This window comes from Trachemys scripta, chromosome 4 (genome assembly GCF_013100865.1).
Source record: "Trachemys scripta elegans isolate TJP31775 chromosome 4, CAS_Tse_1.0, whole genome shotgun sequence".
Taxonomy (NCBI): Eukaryota; Metazoa; Chordata; order Testudines; family Emydidae; genus Trachemys; species Trachemys scripta.
The window spans coordinates 126,667,167-126,679,633 of record NC_048301.1 but is presented as its reverse complement, the minus strand read 5'-3'; the positions used below and the strand labels follow the sequence as shown (position 1 = coordinate 126,679,633).

At 48.4% G+C, this 12,467-nt stretch overlaps 1 protein-coding gene across 1 annotated transcript in view; it reads left to right on the top strand.

Moving 5' to 3' along the window:
• Window positions 1–12,467, top strand: part of BAK1 (BCL2 antagonist/killer 1) — a 38,147-nt gene continuing 25,680 nt past the window's right edge. The window contains exon 1 of the mRNA XM_034767385.1: window positions 1–168. The gene's annotated coding sequence lies outside the window, so the exon portion shown is untranslated. The remainder of the gene's footprint in view (window positions 169–12,467) is intronic.

Genomic DNA, 12,467 nt, shown 5'->3' with positions numbered 1-12,467 from the left:
TCGCATGCAATCGGCGTTCCCCCCCCCCCCCTTCCTAGGGTAAGGAAGCCGATGCAGAAGCAGGCGAGGAAGCCGGGGATGATGAACTAGGGCGCAGGGGCAGCTCCAGCCGCATCCCCCCCCCCCCGAGCGCTGTAAAGCCCCGGTGCAGACGGGAGGAGGAAGAGGGTGAGTACGAATCTTGCGGACGCTTCCTCCCCTCTCCCAGCCCAGCGCCCCGGGATGCAGCATCTCAGCCGCGAGCTGGACAAAGGGGAAGGGAGGGGTCCAGCCAGCTGGCGGGTGGCCCGATGTGCCCGGGGGGGACAGAGCCGGTGGGGCTAGGGGAGCTGCCCCGGGGCGCCCGCTGCTCGGAGAGCCCCGACCCGGGCAGGGGGTTGCTGCGCTGGGAAGGTGCCGGGCCTGGCACGGGCGCTGGGGTTGGGACACCGGAGCTCCCGGGATGGGGCTGGGCGCGCTCTGCCCGCAGCGTGCGGGGCCCGGGAGCGGAGCGTTGGCCTGTTTTAGTGGCGGGACGACACAGGGATAAAGCAACAATCTATAGGGATCCAGCCACTGGTGCCCAGGAACTTGCGTGGCAAGGGTGCAGGGCTCCACCGTGGGGGTGCCACTCGGGCGATGCAGACCTGTGACAACTCTGGGGGCATCACTGTCATGCTGGTATTGTTTGGGGTTGGGGAGGAGGAGTGATTAGCGCAGGGGTCTGGAAAGCATACACCGAAGGGATACCGTGTCACCGTGGGCGAGTCACCACCTATCTCCCAGCCTCCATTTCCCCATCTATAAAATGGGGATAATGCCCTGGCATTCTGAGGGTTAACTAGGAAGTGCTTGGGAATGTATAGTCCTCTGTAACTGGTCAGGACAATCAAGGGCCCTGGTCATGGAATCATAGAAGTGTAGGACTGGAAGGGACCTCGAGAAATCCTCTAGTCCAGTCCCCTGCACTCAAGCCAGGACTACATAATAACTAGACCATTCCTGACAGGTGTTTGTCTAGCTTGTTCTTAAAACCCTCCAAGGATGGGGATTCCACAACCTCCCTAGGCAATTTATTCCAGTGCTTAACCCCCCTGACAGTTAGGAAGTTTTTCCTAATGTCCAACCTAAACCGCCCTTGCTGCAATTTAGGTCCATTGCTTCTTGTCCTATCCTCAGAGGTTAACAAAATACCAACGGCATGTGCTTGAATTAGGCATATGAGCAGATGAGTTAATACCATTCAAGTGCTTAATGTTAAATGTGTGAATAAGTATTTGTAAGGTCAGGGCCAAAGATTTCACTGTAAGTTGACTGCTGGAAGAGGGGGCGTAGAACCCCTTTGTTAAAATATATTCTCTGGTGTTTTATAGTCATGCCAAAGCATGACAACCTACAGCAGTGAATTGGGACAGCCCTGCAGTGTTTTCTTATAAAACAAGTAAATAAAGGTGGATTAAAGGCTTAAATACACCCAAACGATTTTTGAATTTGGACTGGGATGCGTTTCTGAGTTAATGCTGCAGAAATCTGCAGTCTCCTGACTCTCTGTGTCTCTGTAGCTTTGGGCACTGTCTTCCCATGCTGAGTTACCAGACATAACCAGTCACGTGTATAGTTTTGAAATTAATGAATCATTTCAGCACCTTCCCATGTAGCAGTGCAGGGGGGGCCCCTACTACATGGGCCAGCAGCGCTCTCTGTTTGGCCTGTGCAGGCAGACAGGAAGGGAGCAGAGGGGGCGGATGTGTGGCTTTCTGTCAGAGCAGGTCCTAAAGGGGAATGGGTCAGCAGCTGTGGAGCCTGGTGACCCTAGTTTGCCAGCCCTGTGGCTGTGAGTTGTGCTTCCCGGGATAATATTAGCAGTATGAGTATTCATTTGTAATGCAGCATTGCCCCAAGGCCCAGGGTGTTAGATGCTGTACACACACACACACACACACACTGCAGGCAAGTGTTTAGTTACCTTCCTGCCCACTGTGCATCCAGTGGTGGAATCTGCCCCAAGTTCCTTTGTGTGGGCTAAGGGCCTTGCCAAGAACATGTTTCCTTCGGGAGATATGTGCGCACTTCCTGAAACCGCGTCAGACTGTACAACACACCAATGGCAGTTTTATTGCTCCCACAGAAGAGGGTGAGCCGGCTTCTGTTCAGAGCTGCAGCTGCCAATCAGAGGGTCTCTCTGTCTCTCCTTCCCCTTCTGTGCTTCTGCGGATCCCCCCCATACCCCGTGATAGGTAATGGTTTCTAGCCGCCATGCTGGCCTTTCTCCTTAGTGCAGGGCCAGTGGCTGAATTTCCACCTCACCTTTTATTGAGGTGGGTGGGGAAGCCTCAACCGGGATTTGGTCTAGGGGAAAGGTGCTGAATGGGTTTGGTGGATGGGGAGGCAAGCGAGGGACATGCGATCCAGGAAGAACAGGAAACTCACCTGAAACCTTTAAGCAAAGTGGAGGAGCGGGAGGGGAAATGCACTCAAGGCAAAGGTCTGTTTTACTCGCCAATAAAGATAAGCTGCTTTGCCATCTCTGAGGTGCTGTTACGCCCACACGTCACTGCGGCTTTAACCCTTCGTGAAAGTAAGGGCTGGGTGAGCTGGGAGGTGATTAATACCTCGGTAGCAAGTGAAGACTAAACACAGCTCCTAGCAAACCAAAATCCTGGAGATGCTGAATAGGCGGTGAGTTATATGTGCCCGTGGTGCCCGTGCTCCACCAATATTCAGGAACATGGGCCCGGCTCTACCAATGTTAGGCTTATAGTTAATCAGAGCCATCCTGTCCATAGGACGGACCAGGGCAACCGCCCCGGGCCCTGCGCTTTGGGGGGCCCCCTGCTTCAGGGGGACATGGGGTCCAGGACAGCCTGGGAGGTTAACAGGGGGCCTGGTGCCGGCAGCAGCGAGCGACCCAGCCCCAGCCCGCCCCCCTCTGCCCTGCCCCCATTCCACCCCTTCCCCCAAGTCCCTGCCCTGCCTCTTTCCGGCTTCCACTCCTGTCCCCCGAGCGACGCTGGGAGCCGAGTCGCTTGCTGCTGCTGGTGCCAGGACCCCCACTAACCTTCCAGGCTGCCCTGTACCTCGCATCCCCCTGAAGTGTGGGGCCCCCCAAAGCGCGGGGCCCGGGGGGGGTTGCCCCAGTCAGTCCTATGGATGGGACAGCTCTGCTTGGACCCGGTCTGGGCCCCACCAAAAATTATACAAACCTGGCGCCCATGGATGCTGGGGGAATTGTACTGTCAGGTGCCCCTCCTCCAACTCGTTCCTGGCCATACTCTTTGGGCCACAAGGTGTCTGAAGCCCTTGTTCCCAGGAGCCTAGGGACCTCTTGAAAACGTGGGTGGCAGGTCCTCCTCTACTCTTTCTCAGGGCCATAGGGATTGGTCCCCATTAGATTGGTCCAACTCCAGATTAGCTTGGAAGTGGTTAAACTTGGGAGGAGAGGAGGCTCTTCTGGTGCTTGGGACCCTGGCCAGCCTAAGATTTTGTTCAAATCTTAGTCCATCCCTCTTTGTTGCTGTTGGGGAAGATGCGTATTAGCAGCAGTTGGCTGTGGATTGTTGTTTCGAATGGGTGAGAGGCAGTTGGTAGTTCCCGATGAGTTCGAGGAATGTGACTTACACACCCCTGCATGACTTTATTGTGGTAGAGAAGAGATCTGTGTAAGAAATGTGATGTGATGGGAAAAGGCCAAAAAAAAAGAAAATAAACGGAAATTTTCCCTTCTTAGAAATGACAAGCAGAAGAGGAACCTGCCTGACAAAAGGGGCTCACTTCCTTATAAGTTTTGCAAAGGGTAAACATGAAAAATAAGAGTAAACAACTGCGTCATGAATGCAGAAATAGCATCAGTGCGGACAAGCTGAGACTAGGAATCTTTCAGATGCAGAAACCTGCTCTGCGCTAGAAGAATTCCCCCTTGCCAATGGTAGGTGTTGGGAATGAGTGCAGCTGGACTGGTATTAAACACAACTGAGCTGCAAGGGTGGACAAGCATGATGAGTGTTCAGGACTGGACTAGAATCTATGGTTAAGACCTGCACCAAGCAAGCTGCAGGTGTTACCAGTGGTGGGTCACTCTTCGAATATGGCTAGATCCACCAACCAGCTCTGTGTTCTCCCCTACCCTTGCACCTGAACCAGAGTGACTCCAGCTCTGCTTTTCTATGATTCTATATGTAAAGTTAAACCAATCTGGAATGAGTGCAGCGGGTTGGGTGTCCATTGGGTTCGATTCATTGACTTCAATTGGCCTACACAGATTTGTACCAGCTGATGATCTGGTCCTTTGTTCTTTCCAAGTCCTGTTATTTTTATTACCACAGCGTCCCTAGGAAGCTGAGTCATGGATTAGAACCCCATTCTGCTAAGTGCGGTACAAACCCAGAACAAAAAGATGGTTGAGGAATTTCCCCTCAGTTTGTGTTCTTGTTTAAATATTAAACTTGGTTTTAAGACGCTCTGGTCATCACACAGGTGCCAAAGTGCTTTATAAACTCCAGGTAAAATTCCGCTCTCCGATCAAGCTATAGTATGATCATGTACTGAGTATTAATGGTGTGCTTTGTTCATAGAGGGAGAGCTGATCTCTGCTATATGGAGCAGGGAATTTAGAGCATATCTACATGGGAAGTTATACTTGTGTAAGGTATGGTGTGAATTTACACCCCTATAGTTATATTGGCAAAACTCCCCATGGGGACAGTCTAATTCTGGAATAAGAGTGGCTTTTTCTGATTGAACTTATGTCGCTTTGGAAGCAGCTTAAACTATACTGGAAAAAGACATTTAATTACTCTGGAATTAGAGAGTCCACCTGGGGAGTTAGCAGTATAACTATAAAAACAACAAGGAGTCTGGTGGCACCTTAAAGACTAACAGATTTATTTGGGCATAAGCTTTTGTGAGTAAAAACCTCACTTCTTCGGATGCATAGAGTGAAAATTACAGATGCAGGCATTATATACTGACACATGGAGAGCAGGGAGTTACTTCACAAGTGGAGAACCAGTGTTGACAGGGCCAATTCAATCAGGGTGGATGTAGTCCACTCCCAATAGTAGATGAGGAGGTGTCGATTCCAGGAGAGGAAAAGCTGCTTCTGTAATGAGCCAGCCACTCCCAGTCCCTATTCAAACCCAGATTAATGGTGTTGAATTTGCAAATGAATTTTAGTTCTGCTGTTTCTCTTTGAAGTCTGAAGTTTTTTTGTTCAATGATAATGACTTTTAAATCTGTAATAGAATGATCAGGGAGATTGAAGTGTTCACTTACTGGCTTATGTATGTTACCATTCCTGATGTCCGATTTGTGTCCATTTTTTCTTTTGCGGAGGGACTGTCCAGTTTGGCCAATGTACATGGCAGAGGGGCATTGCTGGCACATGATGGCATATATGACATTAGTGGATGTGCAGGTGAATGAGCCCTTGATGGTGTGGCTGATGTGGTTGGGTCCTCTGATGCTGTTGCCAGAGTAGATATGGGGACAGAGTAGTCAACGAGGTTTGCTACAGGGATAGGTTGGTGTTTCTGTGGAGTGGTGTGTAGTTACTATTGAGTATTTGCTTCAGGTTGGGGGGTTGTCTCTAAGCGAGGACTGGCCTGCCTCCCAAAGTCTGTGAGAGATAGGGATCATTTTCCAGGATAGGTTGTAGATCGTGGATAATGCGCTGGAGAGGTTTTAGCTGGGGGCTGTATGTGATGGCCAGTGGTGTTCTGTTATTGTCCTTGTTGGGCCTGTCCTGTAGTAGGTGATTTCTGGGTATCCGACTTGCTCTGTCAATCTGTTTCCTCACTTCCCCAGGTGGGTATTGTAGTTTTATAAATGCTTGATAAAGATCTTGTAGGTGTTTGTCTCTGTCTGAGGGGTTGGAGCAAATTCGGTTGTATCTTAGGGCTTGTTTTTACTCACGAAAGCTTATGCCCAAATAAATCTGTTAGTCTTTAAGGTGCCACCAGACTCCTTGTTGTTTTTGTAGATACAGACTAACACGGCTACCCCATGATACTTGACAGTATAACTATAGTGGTGTAATTATACTGGCCTAGTTTTACTGCTCAGTTTCTCATGTAGACAAGCCCTTACAATGTACGTCTCCCCATAGAATCATTGGACTGGAAGGGACCTCGAGAGGTCTTCTAGTCCAGTCCTCTGTACTCAAGGCAGGATTAAGTATTATCTAGACCATCCCTGACAATCTGCTCTTAAAAACCTCCAAGGATGGAGATTCCACAACCTCCCTAGGCAATTTATTCCAGTGCTTAACTACCCTGACAGTTAGGAAGTTTTTCCCATTCTGCAATTGGATCTAAACTGCTGGTACAGATCTCAAAACAATGCACAAAGGAGGTCAGTTTCATTATCACTTTATACAGATGGGGAATCTCCGGCATGGAGAGGGGACATGACTTGCCCAAGGTGAATCTGTGGCTGAGTGTGGGATAGAACACAAGTCTCCTAGTTCTGTGCTTTGTCCAATGTACCCGGCCTCCTCCCTGCCTCTCTTGTGCATTAGATGTTTCATGTATCCTGTGATCTACGGAATCTTTAAACCAGTGAGACTCCGACTGAGGCTGCATGTGGTTCTTCAATGCGTCTCCTGCGGCTCTTTGCAGCACGTGATATTAAAACACTGAGTGATTTCATAATTAACCAATCAGGATGCTTTTATTATGTTATTAACCAGTTGCAGTTGATGAAATAATAATACTTGGTCAGTCATTTTGCAGTGAGAATTATATATAAACTATTTCCCCTGTCATACTGTTTAAATATGGATATATAGTACTATATATAGTACTATGTATCCATAATGAAACAATGACTTCACAGGACTGTGGCTCTTTTGGGTAACGTTGATTGCTAATTTGGCTCCTGAACCACTGATGTCCGAGTATCACTGCTTTAAACTGAGGCCCTTCAGAGGGTGCATGTTTCGGAGCAGCATCCAAGCAGCAACTAATGATGCACAAATCAATGGGAGGAATAGAAGAGGGTGTCCGTCGATACCAGCATGGTAGCATTGCCCTGACACTCAGCGCTTGCTCAGCAGCAGTCTGCCAAGGGGCAGGCACAAGCTGCAGCCTGGCTTGGGGTTTCCACTCACCAAGTCCGTCAGGATGTGTCCCCCATTAGCACTAAGGGCATGTCTACACTACAGAATTACTTCGGTATAACTACGTCGCTCGGGGATGTGAAACATCCACACCCCTTGAGTGATGCTGTTATCCCCACCTAAGCGGCAGCGTAGACAGTGCAGTGTCAGTGGCAGATCTTCTCCCGCCCACACAGCTAGCGCCTCTCGCAGAGGTGGATTAACTACTCCAACGGCAGAGCTCTCTACCCTCGGCGTAGCACAGCTTCATTCAAGTGCTACAGCGATGCAGCTGCATGAATGCTGTGTTTTAAGTGTAGACCTGCCGTTTGGAGAGATGAAACAAGTTACCCTTTCAGGGAGCAGTGTTAGCTGAGACCCACGCAGGAAGTTCTTCTTCCTGCCCTTTTCCAGGAGGGGAAGGAGCAAGGCCTAGACTAGTGGCTCTCAACCTTTCCAGACTACTGTATCCCTTTCAGGAGTCTGATTTGTCTTGCATATCCCCAAGTTTCACCTCAATTAAAAACTACTCGCTTACAAAATCAGGCCTAAACATATAAAAGTGTCACAGCCACTAGTACTGAAACATTGCTGACTTTCTCATGTTTACCATATAATTATAAAATAAATGAATTGGAATATCAATATTGTACTTACATTTCAGTGTATAGCATATAGAGCAGGATAAACAACTCATTGCCTGTATGAAATTTTCCTTTGTACTGACTTCGCTAGGGCTTTTTATGTAGTCTGTTGTAAAACTAGGCAAATACCTGAGTGAGTTGATGTAGCCCCGGAAGACCTCTGAGTACCCCAAGGGTACCCTGGTTGGCAACTGCTGGTCTAGACTAGAGCCAGGGAGTTGGGACTGCTGGCTTCTGTTCCTCATTCTGCCAGACCCACTCTGTGACCTTGGGGAAATCACTTCCTGTCTCTGTGCCTAAGCTTCCCCATCTATAAAAGGGGGATAATGATGCTCACATGCCCTTCTGAAACACTGTGAGCACGGTATAAAAGCACCTTATAAACCTTTGTAGAACTGGCTGGGGCGTGAGGGAGGTAACTGAAGGTTTTCCTCACTCAGAAGATGGGGACTCTAGATTCGAAGGCAGCCTGCTTCATTTCCACCCAAGCCCAGAGCAGAAACCAGCAGGGGGAGGTTAGTCACTCAGGATTGCAGCCAGGAGGCAGAGGGTTAGGGATACTAGCCCTCGTGGGGGGGCAGTGAGGCCAGCCCTCCTTCCATGCTGTACTCTGAACCCCAGCTCTAATCCTCCCATCCCCTACACAGCCTTTCCCTTTTCCCTTGCCCTCTTGAAGAAGTGCTGAAAGAGGAAGCCATGGGTCCAACTGAACCACCCTCACTGGGCACATTTGAAGTTGGGGGGAAAAAAGGGGATGGCATATAGGAAAGACCATCAGTCATCCGATAAAGTGGGCTGTAGCCCACGAAAGCTTATGCTCAAATAAATGTGTTAGTCTCTAAGGTGCCACAAGTGCTCCTGTTCTTTTGCGGATACAGACTAACACGGCTGCTACTCTGAAACCAGTCACCCTACAGCAGTGGTTCCCAAACTGGGGTTCATGAAGTGTTACAGGGGATTCTTGGGAAAAAATTCCCTAATGGCGGACAGAGCTGTCCATAGGGAACCCGGGCAGTACGGGGCCAGCAGCCTGGAGCCTCTGGATTTCCAAGAGCTAAGCAGATCTATCACACGGAGGGGATTTAAACTTCAAAACTCCTTATAAGAAATGGAAAGGGAGGTGGATATTTTTTGCTGTTTTTAAAATAAATAGGCAGCTAGTATTGTTTTTAAAATTATTATGAAGAACAAGTTTAAGCTTTGTTGTAACGTGCGTTGTTAGCCTGGACTGCTCAAGACCTGAATGCTTGTGTAGCAGGAACTCTTTGAGTTGGCTTCTTAAATACCTTTATGCTGTTTCACATCTGATACTCCTTGATGAAACATAGGAGCCTTGTCTTATAACAGGCTTATTCAAAGTGATACAAGCTACGAAAGTGAGATCTTGGAAGAGTGTTGCTGTTTTCATAATGTAATAAAAATACTGTAATGATGATAAATAATAATTGATAATAAATAGTGTGTAATAAGCATGTCATAAAGACACATTTTATATTTCCAAGATCACTGCTTTTTATCATTTATACTCAGGTAAAGGAGAAAATCCCTGGAAATATTCATTTTTAGGAGGGGATTCATGAGACTTGACATTTTAGTGAAAGGGGTTCACAAGTTGTTAAAGTTTGGGAACCACTGCCCTACAGGCACAGTCCAAACCTTCTGTTTGTTCCCAAGGCACCTAGCAAGGAGTACCTGTCAGCTGGCATTGTCTTCTGAGCATTGAGATGCAAATGAGCATTCAGCAATTTCCTAAGCCCTGTTGATAAGTAAGCTTTGCATCCCCTTAGGTCCCACCTCCCCCCACCATTGGCACCTTGTTGAGGTGAATGATGGATTGTATTTCACACCTCTGTTGTTGGACTTCTGCCTCTGGAGACAATATTCTGTAAGGCTTGGAAAACAGGGTCATAGCCCTGGACTGGCTATGCACAGCATCTAATTGTGGCAGTGCATCGTTATCCAACCTGTTTAAGGGCACCCACCAAAACTAAGTAACTTAATTTTACATGGCTAACCAATACCAGACAGAAATAACCAATATAATATTCATTATTAATTGAGGTACAGTACAACTTACACTAGGCCACACTGCCTTCCCAAATGTTGATGTTCAGCTATTATATGCCTCAAATATCAGGGGGTAGCTGTGTTAGTTTGTATCCACAAAAACAACAAGGAGTCCGGTGGCACCTTAAAGATGCCTCGGTAGCTCCATTGAAGACACTGCAACCTTGATTTACAGCCACTGAGAATCTGGCCCAGGAGTGTGTACTAGTGCTGTAGTTCACAGACTTTATTGTTCACATGACACCTTCCTGAAGAACTGATGTTTGAAGTCCCACCTGCACATTAATCCTTTTTGTGTCCTCTTGGTTTAGGTCTTAATAGGGTTAATTAAGATATTTAGAGACACTTAGTCAAATAAGTTTTGTATGTGGCTGGTGAAGATCTGCCTGGGGGAATTAGAAGAGAAGGCAGTTTGGCTAGGGGAGTCCCTTTGGGAGGGTTAGAGGACATGAGGTTTAGAGCACGTTGGGAGTATTTCACCGAAACGCTGTGATGTTTTCTAACAAAAATGTGTCAAAAACCCAAGACTTGTCACAGCAACGTAGAAGTTTCTAGGTCCAGGAAGGAATTTCTGATAAAATTAGGGAGCGGGGGTGGGAGGAGGATGGAGGGGGGGAATCACAAACTTGAACTAGGATTGCCCATGGCCCAGTGAGTGCCCTAACCACTATGCTGTTGGCTGTTTTAGGGCGGGTGAGTCACTTTTATTTATTTACTGTAGTTATTATTTTGCAAACAAGTTCAGTTTGGAGGAAAGTTTTGAAATCCTGGAAAGATGGAAAAAACACTTCCTGCCCAGGTCTAATGAGGTGTGTGTGTAACTCTGTTATTCTCCAACAGTGTGTAAGTGTAAATGGGCAGAGAAGGCTTAGGCCATGGCTACACTACGAGGCTTTTAGCGACATGGCTGTGCCACTAAAAGGTACGCCGTGTAGCTGCTGTTTGTCGGCAGGGCGCTTTTTGTCGGTAAAACTTTTGTCGTTCTAGGTGGGATGTTTTTTTAAATACCCCTGAATGACAAAAGTTTTGCCATCGAAGTGCCAGTGTAGACAAAGCCTCAGAGGGGAGCTAGGGAGGTGGGTGAATGTTGGGAAGGCTCCCAGTTCCCTGCCCAGGGAGCTTTGCCAGTCCCACTAAACACCCTGGCCTCTTAGAAGAATCTTTCTGACAGGCCTTCTGCAGTGGACTCACAACTCTTTCCTCTTGGTTAAGGAATCCCACAACCTGCCTCCTTGGGGTGGGCTGTGAATCAGGCAGGCTTCCCCAGCCCACTAGTCTCTAGTGGTTCTAGTTCCCAGCTCAGGGAGCCTCTCTCCTGACCTGATGCTCCCCTGTAATTCTCTTCTTCAGTCTGTCTGCCTCTCTCCTCCTGGGGGTCATCTGACACCTGGGTTTTATCATATTAAGGAGGTAGACACCTGATCAACACCTTTTTCCCCCCCCCCCCCTGCTTTCTCAGTTAGTCTGCCGCTCCCCTGAATATCTTGCCTAAAAGGGGCCATGTCATGGAACAGGCCTCTGTCCCAGTACCGCTTCCAGGGACTGACAACCCTGATACAATGTACCACTTCCAACAAGCTCATGTGCCACCAGTGGTACATGAACCACAGTTTGGAAACCCCTGCACTGAGCAGGCGACTAGGAACTAGCTGTGTTTTCTTCCCAGCCCTGAAATCGACTCGTCACGCAAGTTCAGGCAAGCCCTCTCCGTGACTCAGTTTCCCCCACTGCAAAAGCTGAGTGAATACCTGTCTGGCAGGCAGGTTCATAAAGTGTTGATAAAGAACTGTATACATGCTAAGCATTGTGGTTAGAGATTTGCACTAGATATAAAATTTGGGCCTGGGTTTAGGATGACTGGGCAGTCAGGGATTTGGGTTCTAATGAATTTTTAATCATAGTTATTTTTTTAAGGGCATCTATGAGATGACGAACAGGAGGAAATAGTAGCTCCGGAATAAAGAGAAATGGGGAACTAATAAGACCCAGGATAGGCATACTGTTTGGGTGCACTTGAGAGGCGAAAACAGCTCAAACCTCTCCTGGGGATACACTGGCCATCGCTACACTAGGACACTGAACCAGTTCAGTGCATCCCAGCTGGTTGTGCAGAACCATTTTAAGAGCTTGCTCTGCATCTGTGCTCGCACCGCTCTAAATCGTCACGGTTGCAGTGCCTTCTGGGAAACTGTCTCTCCAGTTTCTGCGGCACAGCTCCCCAAAAGCAATGCGTTGCAGCAGATTTTGAAAGGTCACCAGTGCGCTAGACGTAGGACTGTTGGAACCAGTTGTGGTACGACACTAGTGACCTCCATCCGCGCTGGGACTAAATGGTACAGACTGGAATGGTAACTAGCCTCGCTGAAGGCAAGTTCAGTCCAGACGGTATCGGGTGAACATGCAGCCTGTGGAGGAGCACCTTTGTGTGTGGTCGTGAGGTGCTTCACCAGAGTGCTAGGGGGATCTCATTGTCCTGAGCATGATAAAGACTCGTGGCATGGGAGTGATCCTGTAGATGGAGGAGGAGCCTGAGGATGTGTTGGAGGGAACTAATGCTATCCAGCCAGAGAGATCGAGGAACCTTGGTGTGGGTGGGGATTTGAGAGTGGGATAGGGAGGGGAGGAGCCAGGAGGCTGTCAGATGTGCAGAGATAAAGGAAGGCGGGAGGCAAAGTGCTAAGAGG